Consider the following 17698-nt stretch of genomic DNA (forward strand, 5'->3'; position numbering starts at 1 on the left):
GTTGATGCATTATGTTTTATTTTTGTTGAATGAATCGATTGAATGAATTTAATTTACGTATTTTTGTAATCAGTTGTAATACTTAGTGTGGCCTTAGTCAAATTATGTTTTCGTAATGAAGGAAACATAATTTTTAATGTAATTATGAGATCTCGAATCTCCTTTATTTTTCTTTAGTTTTTGGGTTTTGAAATTAGAATGTAATAAATAGGTTTATTATGTAAATTTTATTTATTGTAATTTTCAAAAGAAGACTAAAGATGGAGATTGGAACTCACTCCCGCTACATGGATCAAGATGGAACATCAAGACAAGCTTCTCGGGTCCAAGGAGGATTCCAAACTTGTATTTATTGTTCATTTTGATAGGATAGGCCACACTAGGACTTTTACTGTTTTTACGTTTTTCATTCTTATTGCTTTTCATCACATGTTAGTTTATGCATCATATTCCGCCTAAAACCAAACCACCTACTAATAAAATGCATGAAAATTGACTCATATAGGTTGTATGTTAGTTTTCATGGACATACAGATGTCACAGTCTTTAAGCCATCACCTTAGTTTATTCATTCTCGCATGCTAGATATTAGTTCACTTAAAATGAATTAAAATAAAGTTGATGGGATCTTCCTCTAAAACGGAAATTGAGATTAGTCTTTATAAGGGCAAACAACTATGAATCCCTTCTTCGTCGGTAGGCATAATATGACCCCTTCTACGTTGGGTAAGTAGTTGTGTTGACTTAGTTTACCTCAACATCATAGTCCGAAGAGTTTCACGTGATTATGATGGACTAAAGCTAGAATTTACAGAAATTTATCGACCAAGAATTCTAACGGTAGAATTAGCTAAAAGGTTAGCTTATCAATTTACAGAGAATTGAGTCTTGGGATCATTTATATAATTCTTGAGGGAGGTCAATTATATAAATGTTTTGAGTCTTCGCGTTATGACAGTAGTTAATTAGACTTAAAAATATAAACGATGCACATGCTTATTATTTTTATTCTTCTTCTCGCAGTGTAGAACACGTTTATTTTCATAATACTGTTACAACGAAATGGCTGGAAATAACGAAATCCCAATGCCGAGTGTCACACTTGCACGCGAATCCTGGCTGAAAATATTCATGGACCAAATGAATCAGTTCAAAAGTCTGAAAAACGACGGGTCCAACTTTGCGGACTGGGAGGCGGCACTACGGAATGCTGCCATTGCTGACGGTAAGCTCAAGTACTTAACTGAGCCAATACCGCCAAACTCAGGCCCAAATGCAGGAATCAATGATATTGATGCTTATAATGACTTCGCTATGGAAGCGGGTGCAATAAAGAACGTACTCATCTTTGCAATGGAAACCAATTTGAAGAGACGCTTCATTGCCCAAAGTGCAAATAAGATTTTCACTATGCTCACTAACGAGCTCTCAAAAGCACCGAGAATCGTTACATATGAGCATACCTGTCGCTTCTTTGATGCGAAACTCCAGAAGGGCCAACCGGTTAGCCCACACATTCTTCACATGATTGAGAATGTCGAGAAGCTGGAGGCACTGAATTGTAAAATCAGTGAGAGCATTGTCATTGACCGAATGCTTCATTCTCTTCACGATGGTTTTGCCCTTTTCAGGGCGAACTACTACATGAATGACTTGAAAAAGAGTCCTCATGAGCTACACTCCCTTCTCGTACAGACCGAGAAGGATATGACATTGAGTGGGAGCATGAAGCAGGATGTTCTCACGATTTCCAATAAAAGTAAGGGTAAGGGCAAGGCGAATGGCGACCTAGTTGTAGGTAAGCCAAATTTTAAAAAGCCAGCAAACGGTAAGAGTGCGCCTGGTGAGACTAGTGGCTCACAGGGCAAGATAAAGAGCAAGGGCGGTGACATAGAGTGCCACCATTGTCACAAGACTGGACATTGGAGGAGGAACTGTCCCGTGTACCGTGAGGACATCAAAGCAGGCCGCGTCGTTCCTGTTGGTATGTCATCTTATATTCATATGATTGAGATTAACCATGCAAGTTTGAACTTGGGTACTTGATACTTGGTTGTGGTTCTCATCTGTAAATCATTTGCGGGGCCTAAAGAACATCATACCTCTCGAAAAAGGTGATGTGGACCTGCGAGTCGGGAATGGAGCACGAGTTGCTTTTGTCTCGAAGGGAACATATGTAATCCAACTCCCTAGTGGTTTTGAGTTATTTTTAAATAAGCTCACACTATGTACCCATTTGTCTAAGAACATTATTTCTGTTTCCGTACTTGCTAAAGACGGTTTTGCATTTTCAATAAAGGATAATAGCTGTATTTTCTCTTTCAATGAAATGATTTATGGCAAAGCAGTTTCCATGAATAGAATTTATATCTTAGACCAAACCGCAGAAATATTACACGTGAATAATAAGAAAATAAAGGTTGATGACAAAGATCAAACCTATCTATGGCATTGTCGAATGGGACACATAAATGAGAAACGCGTGAAGAAACTCGTCGATAATGGGACCATTCCCTCATTCGATTTTTCTACATATGGCACGTGTGAATCATGTCTCATTGGCAAGATGACTCGAATTTCCTTCAAAGGTGTTGGAATGCGCGCTAGTGACCTATTAGGACTCATACATACTGATGTTTGTGGACCTATGTCAATTACCGCTAGAGATGGCTATAGATATTTCATCACTTTCACGGACGATTTGAGTAGATACGGATATGTCTACTTAATGAAGCACAAAAGTGAGTCCTTTGAGAAATTCAAGGAATACCAGAACAGGGTACATAACCAACTGGGTAGAAAGATTAAAGCACTCCGTTCAGATCGGGGTGGTGAATATCTTTCAAATGAGTTTGATCAACACCTGAAAGACTGTGGAATCGTTCTGCAGTTAACTCCACCTGGAACACCTCAATTAAATGGTGTGTCCGAACAGAGAAATCGAACCTTACTTGATATGGTTCGATCCATGATGAGTCACACGGTAGTGCCGATTCATTATGGGGTTTTTGCTCTTTGTCACCGTTTTGCTCTTATACTTAACCGAAGTCCGTCTAAAGCTGTTGACAAGACTCCATATGAAATGTGGAAGGGAACGGTCCCTAACTTGTCCTTTATTCGGGTTTGGGACTGCGAGGCTTATGTCAAGTGGAGACACGAGGATAAGCTCGGCCTGCGATCGGTCAAGACATACTTTATAGGTTATCCAAAAGGAACATTTGGTCATTACTTCTATTCGCCTACCGAACATCGAGTTTTTGTTACGGCTAGTGCGACGTTCTTAGAGAAAGAATTTCTCGAGAACAAGACGAGTAATAGAACCTTCGAGCTGTCGGAGATTCCAGAACCAACGACCGAGGAACAGATGGAGGAAGTTGTTCCTCCAACTGATGATACAGTTAATATTCCTGAGGAACCTAGGAGGTCGGGTAGAGTCTCTCATCCTCCGGACAGATACATTGGTATGGTCGAGGAGAATGACGTTTTACTCCTAGAGAGTAATGAACCTGTTACCTATAAAGGTGCTATGACCTGTTCCGACTCAAAGCTCTGGCTCGAAGCCATGCAATCCGAGATGGACTCCATGTATGAGAATGACGTGTGGGATCTAGTTGATTTACCTAATAAGGTAAAACCTCTACAGCGCAAATGGCTTTACAAGATAAAGCGTTCTGTAGACGCGCAACCAGATACCTATAAGGCACGACTTGTGGCAAAAGGTTTCACCCAACTGCACGGATTGCATTATGATAAGATTTTTGCACCTGTAGTCATGCTACGTTCCATTCGGATAATCTTAGCGATTTCCGCATTTTTTGATTATGAAATTTGGCAAATGGATGTGAAAACCGCCTTCTTAAACGGTTATTTGGAGGAAGAGTTGTACATGGTGCAACCCGAAGGTTTCATAGATCCTGAACATCCTAAGAAAGTATGCAAGCTTAAGCGTTCCATTTATGGACTTAAGCAAGCTTCTCGGAGTTGGAATAATCGTTTCGACCAGGTGATAAAAGAGTATGGCTTCACTCGATCGGTCGAGGAACCATGCTTATATATCAAGTCGAGTGGGAGCAAGATTGTATTCTTGATATTGTATGTCGATGACATACTCTTGATTGGGAATGACATTCCTCTCCTATCTTCGGTTAAAGAATGGTTGAAGAACCATTTCCAGATGAAAGATCTGGGTGAGGCACAACGCATTTTGGGAATCCGTATCTACCGAGATAGATCACGACGGACGTTATCACTTAGTCAGGAGTCTTATTTTGATAAGATTCTTGAGAAGTTCAGCATGACCAACTCCAAGAAGGGGAACCTTCCAATGACGACTGGGATGCAGTTGAGCAAGTCTCAGTCACCCACGACGCCTGAAGGGATTGAGCGCATGAGTCGTGTTCCTTATGCATCTGCAATAGGATCGATCATGTATGCCATGATATGCACACGTTCAGACGTGGCATATGCATTGAGTATGACGAGTCGGTACCAAAAGACTCCAGGTGAAACACACTGGATAGCTGTCAAAAACATCCTCAAGTACCTACGGAGGACTAAGGATTGGGTATTGACTTATGGAGGCGATACTAAGCTATGCGCAATCGGTTACGCAGATGCTAGCTTCCAAACGGATCGAGATGATTCAAAATCTCAGTCCGGGTTCATCTTCACTCTTAATGGTGCTGCGGTCAGCTGGAAGAGTTCCAAACAGAGTGTTGTAGCAGATTCTACTACTGAATCCAAGTACTATGCCGCTTCGGAGGCAGCAAAGGAAGCGATATGGATGCGTCAATTCTTACAAGGACTTACAGTAGTTCCTAGTTCGAATGACCCGATCACCATCTATTGTGACAATAGAGGTGCCATCTTCCAGGCTAAGGAGCCAAAGTCTAGCAACAAATCTAGACATGTACATTGGAAAGGTCACCTGATCCGTGATTACGTGGAGCAAGGGGAGATAGTGATAGACAAGATTGCGACGGATGATAACATCGCGGATCCTCTCACTAAACCGTTGAATTATGATAAGCATGTAGGGTATGTTAATTCCATGGGAATTAAACCTGTTCCTGAGTTGTAGTACTTGATTATGGAATTGATACATTATCTTTTTTATATACTATTTATAACTTCATCGTTTTATTTATAATATTTTGTTTTTCATGTGGATTGTACTGACAACATTGAACGCCACAAAGTGAACTGAATTACATTATATTTGTTTTGGTCCGTAATCGCCAATGTGAGCTGATAACTCCGGCTATTATATTGTGCAGTAGATTGATGGTGGGTTCAACGAGCCATAAGTCAAACGGTTGACTGCTCGATCACAGATGCGAGATTATAACGATACCTCGTAGGACAACTTTTTGTGACAAAGTAATGGAGTCCTAAATGTTTAAAAACATTCGGTGCCAGGTCATGGATAGGACATCCATTGTGTTCCTAGAGTCGATTCTTTTGACTATCGACTGTCTCTTGAGATTAAGGCAGTTTTTGGGTGACTTTGGTTTCTTTCTCACGGTATCCGTATCGGAGGCTAAGTAGATTTTTTTCTCGGGTCATTTCATACGTGCTTACATCTGCAGGATTCGAGTTGAGGAAAATATCCAACCCTTATCGGTATAGTTATTTCTCGGGGCCACTCGAGGAGTTGTAATTGAAATGCATGGCCATGCTCGAATGTTGATTCGTTTATCAGTTAAGTTACTCTCTAGTCGGGGAAACCACTCTTGATATTGATCGCTTGTAAAATACGACCTTTGTGAATACGGATTTGCAAATTGTTTTACATTGAGTGGGAGAAATTTTAGGATATGAGAATCGGTTATCGCACATACACTTGTGAGGACAAGTGGGAGTTTGTTGGAGCTTGTGTCCTCCACAAATTAGTGTGATAACATTTGTTAATCTCTTACAGGTTCACAAGGGTATACTTCGTATATTTAATCAGTTGATTAACGTTTACCTAATAACGGTTGGCTTGCTAGAAAGTTTGACGTTATTATCATACAGATGGCGGTGATCAACTGGTCCCTAAAGGTCACACCTATAGGATGTGTTTGAGAGATGTGGTTATAGAAATATGATCACATTGATGCCTAATATGACTAAACAGTTAGTCAATGTGTTGATGAGACAATTATTTAATGAAGATTAAATAATATTAGTTGAGACGAATTAATCAGAATTCGTAAATTAAATATAATAAGTTATATTTAATTAAATGTTTGTAATGTTAGCTTGACGAATTAATCATTAATTAATTAAATGTAATCGATTATATTTAATATCAACAAGTTGAATGTGTCATAGTGGTAATAGTGAGGGTACACAAACCAAGAGGTCATGGGTTCGATCCTCACTAGATGACAATTTACACATTTTATACATTTTTTTGTAAAAACCGAAAAAAGAGAAATGGACCTCTCTTATTTCGGTTAGCATATGGGCCGGAAAAATAAAATAAGAAATTCTACCCTAATCATCTATATACTCGGTTGTATAGGGTGATGAGGGATAGAATTTTTAACCTAATTTTTCTACTCATTGCTTTTGCCTCTTCTCATCAGAAAAAACACAAAAACCTAAATTTTACAGAAAATTTTGGATCGATTTCTAGCATAATCAGAAAGGCATATCTCATATCGTCTTGGGTGCAACTGATAGGCGAATATCTACTTTGATATTGTTCTTAGGCCATATTTACTAGGACCGAAGGTTATTTCTGAATCCTTTATTTTGTTTATGTATTTTATTTATGACTTGTGATCGTCTTAATTAAATTCGTTATAATCCTTCAATTTTAAGAGAAGTATACAGATTATTTCCCACATTTTTATCCATACAGGGACAACTTTCACATCATGCTTAACAAGGTCAACAGTTTCAGTTCATTCATTGACAATTAATGGTTTATTATCAAACAGAAAATGACCCTGTTTAAGAACACCATCTTTTGCAGCCTTAGACTTAAAACGAACTAAGAAAACTCCATTGGGAAGAAATGAGAGTTTGTCTACCTCATTTTTTGCCCAGATCTGACGAATAAACCTTTCAACTATCTCCCAAGGAGGATTTGGTCCAAGAATAAAACAATAGACCGAGTTTTTCCAATATTCCAGCTCATCCTTAACATCAGAAGCAGAGAATTGTAGGAGTTCCTCAATATTCTCTGGTTCTTCTGGGATGGAGTCAAGCGTAAAACTGGACTCCGGTATATCATCCACCAAGTCAGTAAGATTCAAAGGAGGAATGCCAACCAGAGAGTGCACACTCTTTTCCTTACCCTTCGATTTCCCTACCAGAACAAAATCATTATCCGGATGTAAGACAGAAAACTTATTGCGAGATTTAATCGTGGTATTTTTTTGTGCAGGGGATGAAGATCTAGCCATGATTCAACAATCCCAAAGCTACATGGAAATTTAGGGTTTTCTGAATTTTTTGTGATTTTTTGATATTTTTAAGGTTTTTCTCTCTCTACCATTTTTCTCTCTTACAAAGACTTCTTCGTTTAGTGCACATTACTTGTTTAAGTTTGATTTTTGGTCCCTTAGATTGTCTTAGGATGCTCCTTAAAGGATTATTTGATGATAAAAATGCTTTCCTTGGATAGTATGATTTGTGTTTGCAAGAAAAAATTCGTCTTAAAATTTCGTCTTAAAAGTGTATGATTGAAAAACAGTCCGTACTATGGCAAATTTTTTTGGAAATATCTTTGTTAAAATTCATCTTCTTGCAGCATGCCGAAAGCAAAAGCCCCAGCTAAGGAGCGGACTCGTGCCCATGTGCAATTAGAAACGGGTCAATCTAGTCAAGAACCCGTTGTTCCTTCGGTGGACGAATATCCATCGGTAATCTTCTCTGACTATAAGCAGTGTAATGCCTTTGTGGCCCTGATGAGTCGAACTATGAGACCAACCCGGTGTGTGAACCCAGACATCTTGGAGACTTTGGGGGTTAAAGCGGATATAGTGCACATCTTTAAAACTTTGGGAATAGAGGGGCTTTACCACCTTTGAAAGAAGTCCTACCCCTATCTGACATTGGAGTTCTTGAGCTCCTTTGTGTATAACGTGAAAGGGAAGACCATTTCTTTCCGTCTGATGAATGAGGATCATGAGTTGACCCTTGAAGAGTTTGCCAGCCACTTGGGGCTAGAGGAGGAAGAGGAGGGATACCTTAGTGATGTAGCCAAGAACAGTGGGGCACCCCATTACCTACCATACCTGACTGACCAACCTGCTCCTAGTGTTAGTGCTATGTTGATCAATGACGTTCAGCATGTATCCCTCCGCATGTTTCTTAGGATGATAACCTGCCTTTTGTTTGCGAGGGATGATGTGAGTAAGCTGAATTCTCATGAGGTCATGTTGTTGATGTCTTACCTTAACCTTCGTCGGGGGAAGCCTTTTTACTATAGTACTCCGGGGGTGGTATACTCTAGCTTGGACTATATGGCACGGTCTCTGAACCGTTACATTTCATGTGGTGCCATAGTGACCCGTTTAGCCCAGAGACTGACTTACTTTGAGGCTCCGCCTCCATCGGGGGATGAGTTGTTTGAGGCCGTCCCTATGATGAACACGAAGTACTGGTATAACAACAGATGGCTTAGGAAGTTGGAGGATGGGTCATATGCTTGGAGAGTGAGAGGATCTTTGTGGATGGTGCTCCCTGATCCTAAGCACCTACCCGTGATTGACCATTTGGCTGAGTATGACCCGGGGAGTGGTGCACCTAGACCCGAGCCTCAGTATTACTTGATCGACTTCACCATCCTCCTAGACCTACCTGAGCCTACCACAGTGTTTGACAGACAACCGGTTCCCCCCGCCACGTGAGCGCCGGAGAGGGAGAGCGTCTAGGGTGGATGAGGTTGAGACTGAGCCCTCTTACTCCACACCGAGCTTCTACGCACAGCAGTACTCGCCCTACCCCACCGTTCATGACCCCAGGATGCAGGTTAGTGACTTGACTGAGCGGATCTCCACTACCTTGGTGCTCCGTAACATGCATGAGATGGCCTATAACCAGGGTATAGGGACCGAGTTGGCACAGCCCATTTGGTGGAGGGGACCCGGAGTTAACACGGGAGTCTTCCACTGTTACGGAGTTGACCCTGGCTTTTGGAGGCCACCAGAGGAGGCCGAGTTTGGCTGCCTCGCGGGACCGTGGGGAGCCAACTATGGCAGTCAGCTTGGCGGGGGAGGCTACTCAGCTGAAGCTTTTTAGGGAGTAGGTACATCTGACACTAGTGGTGGTGAGGAGATGGAGGAGGGTCCAAATATGTGATTCCGTTATAGTTATGGATTTATTTTCGGTTAGTCGTTGGATACTTGTTGTTCTTTTATCGTACTCTTTTATTTTGGATGACTGTAACTGGCCATAAGGACGCTACTTGTTTTTACATACTATGTTTAAGACCTCCTAGACATAAACTTTTAGTTGGTGATGGAATATGTGATTGTGTGCAGGTATGATCCTTGGCGAATATGTGTCTAATGTGAAAATTTGCTTTTTGACCACGCAAACTCGACCGAGTATAATGGCATACTCGGCCGAGTATCGCTTACTCGACCAAGTACACTAGTATACTCGGCCGAGCACCTGGAAAATGCACTCTTCGTTGTTGGAAGTCGTTATAGACTTAAGTGGATAACTCTTTTGTTCTGTGTATGCTTCAATACTTTGCTAATGTTTCCGGACCTTACTATGAGGTACCTTGTATATGTAATCGCGACATATGGGAAAGTCTAAAGTGCGACGGTAAAGGTAATATGAGGTGTGATTGTGGGTAGTAGTGGTAGTCCCATTTAATCAAGGACAATGGCGTTTTCATACTCCTTGCAATTCTCTAAGTGTGTTGTGTGTATCGTCTCCTTGACTTCCATTCATAAGGTGGTTGTTTACATACGTGTCGAGGTGTTGTGTTTGCTTTGTACTAGAGTATATGTTCCATAATTGTTGTTATCTTGCTTTCGGTTGACCTTGGTGAATGGGTAGAACGAACTTCGGGGACAAGTTCCTTTTTAGAGGGGTAGATAACATCACGATATAAAAGCTCTAAAAATCCTAACAATTTGACTAATGTTCCTTAATGCTTCACCTTTTTCTTCTATGTTTTATCCTCATTCTTTTAACTTACTTTGCGAGTTGTCACGAACTTAAATTAACTGATGCTATAATTGGGTAGTGGTGACACTTTGTAGTGGTCGGAGTCTTGTGTATCTTATGTGTCTTGTTGTGAAACGATAGACCTTTTCTTATGTTGTTGTCGTTGTGGTTGGGAAGTATGGGTTGAACTTTGAGGATGAAGTTCCTTTTTAGAGGGGAAGACTGTAATATCCGCTCGATTTAAGAACCCTTTGACCGACCTTTTGACCACGGAAGACCTTAGAAGGGGATAGGTGAGTGGATAAGAGACTTATGTAATGGGCTACTCGGCCTAGTATGAGCTACTCGGCCGAGTGTAGGTAACACTCGACCGATTAGAGCTTACTCGGTCGAGTATGAGAGTACTCGACCGAGTATAGCCGCTGTTGATGCGTTATTATAAAACGCAAGTTCGTAAATCTTATTTCATTTGTCGACAGTTCTATTTCTCTCTCTAACCCTAATATCTCTTTTACCTATCACCCACTTCTCCTTACACTCTCATCTAGCCTAGACACTAACCATGGAAATGGGATTGGTTTATGTGTGGGGTATTCAAGTAGGGACGTCATCGTCATCGACTTCGGTCCGTGTCTTGAGGATTCGTCTCGGAGTCTTCCCTGGCTAGTTGTTCGATGCATTTTCATGGATTGCGATAAGGTAGGGTTTCCCTACTCGGTTTACTTGTAACACCCCCACACTCCAAGTGCCTTACCAGGACATCTTAAGGCATGGAGTGCTACCATCTCGGTTATCCGAGGCAATGATAATCAAATAGACAATAACGAAACGTACTTTAATAATAATAAAGTTTAAAGCGATACAACCAAAACCGAAACTGATAAAAGAAAATACAAAGATTCTCAAAACTGTCAAAGACTAAACAACTAAAAGTGTACGACACAGCGGAAGACTTCTAAAATAGCAACATGGTGACTCATCCCAGCTATCCCATGCGCATCGTCTCATACCTGCTCAATAACTGCTCACCACCCCCGAATGGATCACCACAGTTTTTAAAACATTTAAACGGGGTCAGTACTAAATACAAACAGCAGCTGCAATGAAACCATATTATAAACAACTCAAACAGCACATCTCAATCTTCACAACTCCACCCTATCTCCATATATCTGACTACACACCGAAGTGTGTAGCCCTGCCAGAGTACCCATTGCAACAGATATTCCTCGCCGCCAGTGGAGGACCGCAGCCGTTCCCATCTAAGCCCCGCTCATCTTCATCGAGCGATAAACCCATGTTCATTAATGTGCACATCCCTTCTGTGACGGGTTCCACAGAAGGCGAATCAAGGGCGTGAAGCCACTCCCGTAAGTGACTCCACTCAGCCAGGAACGCACCCCGAAGATCACAGACAGTTATACAACGATAATCACATTACACTACCAATAATCACCAAATCAGAATCCAATGCCAATACGATATACAACAACAACAACAACAACAACAATTACCAACAACACTTATGTAACCAATACTGAGTAGGGAAAACCTACCTGGAATAAGCCATCACAAGACCGTCACAAGCAGCTAATCAAAATGCTCTTCTACGGAATCTCCTCCTATAATCACATATACAATCATGCAATTACTACTAAGCCAATCAAACACCCAAAACCCCCAAATCTACCCAATTAGGGTTTAACCAAAATTGACGAAACAAAATAAAAACTATACAAGGATCTTACCCTCGACACGACGAACTCAACGGCGTAGAGCACACCACGATCCGACCACCTTAGCCTTTGGGATTTGTTAATAACGTGACGAATGCGAACTACGTAACTCTTTTCTCTTCTCTTGAAAGGTTTTAAGAAATAAAATGATTAAGAATAATGACGGAAGCCTTTTATATTAATCTTGCGTTATTAACAAAACCCGGCTAAAACAACCCGTAAAACGCACTTACTCGATCGAGTAAGTCACTTACTCGATCGAGTGACCCTTTCTCGATCGAGTGCCACACTTACTCGATCAAGTACCCATCCGACAGAACACTGTTTTGTAAAACAACTTACTTACTCGACAGAGTAAGCCCCACTCGATAGATTACCCAAAGACATAGAAAACCGTAGTATTACAGTCTTCCCTCCTTAAAAGGAACTTCGTCCCCGAAGTTCAACCCATACCCAAAACAAACATACTAAGTCGATTAAGACACAACAACGCAACTAAGGACTCAAAACAAAACTCCAACCTATCAAACATGAACTCTTAACACCAACTCCACCAACTAAGCCTACCATCCACAAATGCTGCTAGCTCCGTAACCTATCATCCACTAGAAAAACCAATATCCAGATACACATAACATCAAACGGAATGTTACATTCTACCACCCTTAAAAGGAACTTCGTCCTCGAAGTTTACTCACACTCATAACCTCATCATCCAACTGTCAACACTATCGAACTCATAAACATCATCATCCAACTGTCAACACTATCCAAATATTCTCACACTCCTAAATATCACACTACTACAAGCACGGCCTTGGCCTTTAACAAAATTAACCATAATACAAATCCATCCTTTATTCTACACCAAGATCCTTTATTCTACACCAAAGCTCAAACTTCCAATTATACTACAACATGTACAACCATCAAATTCTGTTTTATCGCATCTTACTCCTCTTAAGATAAATGTTACGTCCTCGTAACTCACTAATGCTACATCTTGAGCTATATCTTCTCATTATCCTCATCACCACCGCATGTCAAAGATAACCGCCTAAGACTTCAACACCTATAACCATTCCTATTTCCAAGGCTCTCTTACTTAAACAGCTCTCATACCTCAATTCATTCGGCACACCACCTACCCTATACCACAAAATCCTTAGCATAACCTGTTAGAATCATTAATCTCATTAATTTACATATTCATATATGAAGTAATTTATTTAGTCATAAAATAAATGTTAGATCTTATGCATGCAAACTAAAACAAGATAAGAGAAGAAATCGTCTATCTTACTTAGGGATTTCGGATTAAAGGGCACCAACAAATTCACCTATTTGTTAGTTCTTGAGCTTCCTTATTATGGATGAACAAAGGTCCAAATTAGAACCTCTCCCAAATGTATATACCCAAGGAAACCTCTTAATAACTAATATTATTTTGTATTAGAAATAATACAAGTCTTACTTAAAATTTGACACAAAAATTGTAATTTTTGCTCTTGAAAAATCGGTTCAAGAGGGGGTGATATATGAGTTTATTTTTACTCTTAAGCTTTTTATCAAAAAACTAGAGAGAAGAAAATATAAGACTAGAATGAATAATAATTCAAGGAAGAGAAAAACTCTTTTCTTTTTCTTATGGATGGCCGAAAATTTGGCCTTGGGTAGCATGCCCAATGCATTTCATTTTTGCTCTTCACAAGAGACTAGGCATGCAACCCTAGGGTTATCATTGTGTTTATTGAATAAAATAAATTAAACAACACAAACCCTTAATGCCCTTCCTAATTTTCGGTTACCATATAAAATGGTGGTCCATATTATTTTTGTCATTTGTCAATTGTGACATATGTGACATGTTACATTATAATGCATTTTTAACATATTAAAAATTATCATATAATTAAATATGTCACATACAAAAATAATTGATAATTCTTGATTACTTGCACCAAAATGGTTTATCAAATTATAAATTACAACAACTTGTATTTATAACAAATTATTCATTCTGTTTCAATTGTTTCGTAAACAATAATTTAATCTAAGTAATAAAACAATTTGATTACTTAGACCGTATCTAATTTAATCGAATTACAATAAGACACGTTAACTTTACTCACAAATCATTCGTCAATTTTAAACAATTTAATTAACTCGTATCGGCATACGATTAATTAAATAATCAATTAAGAGTATTTTCCTATAGGTATGACCTAAGGGGATCAACTGATCACCACCGTCGCACGACAGTAATGTCAAACTCTAGTAAGCCAATCATTACCGATATGTGTGGACCAGTTGACTGTAAAATATTACATCCCACATGTATTCTTAAAATGAGATTTAAACATGTGATCATTATGATCGACAGTTGTGATCGCATTATTGTCGAAGGACACTGATTCCAACAATCTCCCACTTGTCCTCGACAAGTGTGCGTCACCAATTCTCTTATCCTATTACTATCTCCCACTCAATGCAAGGTGTCTTCCAGGTCGTACGTGCAAGTGATCATATCGAGAGTGGTTTCCTCGATCTGGAGAATAACTGATTGACCGGAATTATCTACCATAGATACCTTCCGAGCGTGGCCACGCATTTCCAGTTCATTACTCCTCGAGTGGCCCTGAGATATTATTTTAACCCTGACAAGGGGGTGGATAATTCCTATCGCACTATTACCTTCGACTAGCCACAGCCATCATAACCCAAAATATGCCCATTTGACCCCATTTACGAAGGTCCTAGTAACATAAATCAAAGTTAATCTGAAACGGTGCCACCTTAGGCGAACAGTCTTTAGTCAAAAGAATCGACTCATTAGAATACTATAGTAGCTCTCGCCACGACCAGGCTATATAAATTTGCCAGAACTCTATAAGCGGTCATAAGGCCCAATAAAGTGTTCCTAACAGTCTGCCTATGTGATCGACTAGTCATCTCATCTGACTCTATGGCACTTGAACTTGCCATCAATCGCATCACACTCTAGTCACTTCGAGACGTCACCTCATACAAGTGACTATGGGCAAATACCATGTTAATCCGGGTTCACTTTAACGGGGTTCAATATTGTCTCCACAACCCGTTTGGATGTAACAAAGTATAAAAGGAGTTTTTAGATTTAAAAACTCAAACGACAAATGTGATTATCACATATGAATAGTCAATACCTGATTACTAATTCATATTTTTATAATCCAATTTGATCATGTATGTAGTTGTTCATCTCAATCCAATTGAAATGACATGACTCATCATGTTAAGCCTATGAGAAGGCTTTGGTTAGTAGGTTTTATCAACTTCTTGTACCTTACTCAACCTTACTACATACTCGTTTTCCTTTGTAATGTATACATTTGCATTACAAAACTTTCTGAGTACGTGTCTAGATCCAATCTAGACATAGGCTCTCTAGCCTTAGAATAGCTCCCACTGTTTTCACAGTGTGCGGGATCCATCCTCTTGCACATCTTATGATTGCAAGTGTACTCAATTTCCGTTGTAAGCATCTCTCATTGTTCTTCATTGCCTAGAACGATTCTAGCAAATCCATTTCTTAAATAACATAGCCACAATGGTTCTTTAACCATCTTTAGGTGTTTTGAATACGGTTTTGTCGGAAACCATGCGCAATCTCAATTGTCAATTGTCATTTGTGTGACACCCTTACACAAATTAGTGAATTGCATCAAAAACACTTTGCTTTACACCCTTACTGCTTCTTCAAGTACTTAAGGGTAATCCTTATGGCTTAGTTGGTAACTATTACCTAAAATCGATTTGAAACAATTCATCATACTCAAAGTATATGAAGTGTTATACATCATTACTCATTCAATTGATCCGGCAGCGGAAGCAAATGGAATCAATCAAATATGTTCAACTTGATTGAACTAGTCATGAATCTTATCAACATAAGACTTCTTTATTTGACTCTAATATCATGTGGATTTATCTCCATAAATCTGGATATTAATATCTCCAAGTCTTAAATCATTCCCAATGATCAATATGTCATCCACATATTAGACTAATTAAAATTACCGTAACTCCCACTAAACTCTATGTATAAACACAACTTCTCGACTTATCGAGAAAAGTTTTATAACATGATCAAAACATTGATTCCAACTCATTGATGTCCTACTTATGACAATCTCTTAAGTTGCACATTATCTTAGGATTGTAAGAATATATAAAACTCATGACATGTATTGAATACATTCCTTCTAATTGAAGAAGTGGGTTTTAGATTCACTCGTTATATGTATATCATCATAATGAAATACAATCCCTAAGAAGATCCGAATTGTGCAAAACACTTTGCAACTAATCAAGCTTTGATATCTCTCTTTGATATCCAACAATTCCACTTGGAATTTATTTCGGATTTTCATGGCTCTAAGCCTTGTATTGAGTTGTGACTTAAACACTCTCATGTAAGTCATATATTCATTACTTTCCAGAAGTAACTTGAATCAAATAATTTCTTTCTAAGTTGTAAGCTCTTTACTTTCTTAAAAGTAACACTAATTCATCTTCTTCAACAAGTGATGACTTTAACCTCGTCTTACACAAACCGTCTCATGTAGCCAAGAAAGACTAGTTTCTTGCGACATAACATTCTTTGTGGCTCTTGAATATTTTCTCCCACTCTGTCTTCTAGAAATAAACTTGTATTCTAGAAAGACAGCTTTACGAGCCACAATCCTGTTGTACTCGTGATTATTGTAAGGAAAAATGAGCATTTGTTTCTTGTGTAAACTTACAAACATGGTACTCTACCATTTCATATCTCATATGAATCGTTTAGATTTAGTGTAAAAACAATTTAGACAAAATGATAAAATCCCCAAAATTAGATCAAGTAACTCAAGGTAACTTGATTAAAGTCCAAACCCTATCCAATAGCGTTTGATTTCTTTATCCAACCACACATTATCCCATAATGCGTGCTAAGAGAGATTAACTTGTGATACTATATCACATTTCCTTTGGCTTATATCAAAGTCTTCACTTAGATAATCCCATCACGACTAAATCGTGATTCCTGAAATTCTTTGAACTTCTTCAAAGATTTCTCTATTCACCTTATTAAGTGAACACATTAGCGTCAACTTAAATCGTTGGTAAAAGAAAATGATCAACCTATTTTGGATCAATGATTTACAACCTCGATCTCCTTTTAAACCAAAGGCACAAGACATCTTGCTTTGAATACAAGATACGCATATACCATAAGATTAACAATCTAATGGTTTCAAGAGTACTCGATAACTCTTTGCGTTTATCGTTCCAGAATTTAAGGTTTAATCTTGGGTTACCAATTTGAGTCTTGCATCATCTACATGATATATCATTCTAGTTTGGTTTAGAATATAATTAACTTGATAATGGGCTAGCCATACATCAAATCATGGTGTATAGGGTCACAAAAGTGAAACCTCTTTTGTATCTTAACAAGTTTATATTCTTATTTAGAGTTTATTCACTTAATAGTCATAATTAAGGTATAAATATAAACCCAAAACTAGATTGAGTACACAATGACTCTATCTCTCGACATCATATGATGTTAGTCGTCATATTCTAATCATCCTATGTATTAAACACAATGATGAAAACCACCATTGGTTTCTAATAATGGCGAAGTAGTACTAGCAAAACTTATGTCAATCAAATAATCATTTAGAGAAGAAGGTCTCATTAGATGTCCCAAAACTAATTTGCTTATTCTTTCAATAATTTGGGGTAGTTTCCTTTCTAGCGTCCAACATTTAAGACAATGGAAACTTTATCGGTCGGGATTGATAGGTTTATTATCGTCA

The sequence above is a fragment of the Silene latifolia genome, chromosome 1, assembly GCF_048544455.1.
Source record: "Silene latifolia isolate original U9 population chromosome 1, ASM4854445v1, whole genome shotgun sequence".
In the NCBI taxonomy this organism is placed as follows: Eukaryota; Viridiplantae; Streptophyta; class Magnoliopsida; order Caryophyllales; family Caryophyllaceae; genus Silene; species Silene latifolia.